The sequence below is a fragment of the Chionomys nivalis genome, chromosome 5 (assembly GCF_950005125.1).
Source record: "Chionomys nivalis chromosome 5, mChiNiv1.1, whole genome shotgun sequence".
Taxonomy (NCBI): Eukaryota; Metazoa; Chordata; class Mammalia; order Rodentia; family Cricetidae; genus Chionomys; species Chionomys nivalis.
The window spans coordinates 70,560,097-70,560,493 of record NC_080090.1 but is presented as its reverse complement, the minus strand read 5'-3'; positions in this window follow the sequence as shown (position 1 = coordinate 70,560,493).

The window sequence follows — 397 nt, the reverse complement described above, 5'->3', positions numbered from 1 at the left end:
TAGGAAGTCTTCCCTCACCACATATGCTTTCTGAATAGTAGTACTGCCTTTAAAAGAGGGGTAAAAAACTGAGGCAGGTGTTGACAAAGAGACATCATAATTTGTTTACTATTCACTACTACTGGACAGACTTACTTAGCATCTGCATTTAACAAATATAATTTCGCCTATTTGATCTAAATACTTTGTCCACTTAGTTTATTTTGAACCAGGGTCTCACTTGTCTTTGTTTTGTGATGGAAAACAGCCCAGCGCCTGGTGTCTGTGAAACATGCAGAGCTATTATTACTTACTATACTCATCCCCCTCTAATCTCTTCCTTTATTTGTACTCTGTTCCTCCTAATCTCCTTTTCATTGGGCTGTTTCACAGCCTGCCTCTTTTTTGAGAAGGTACC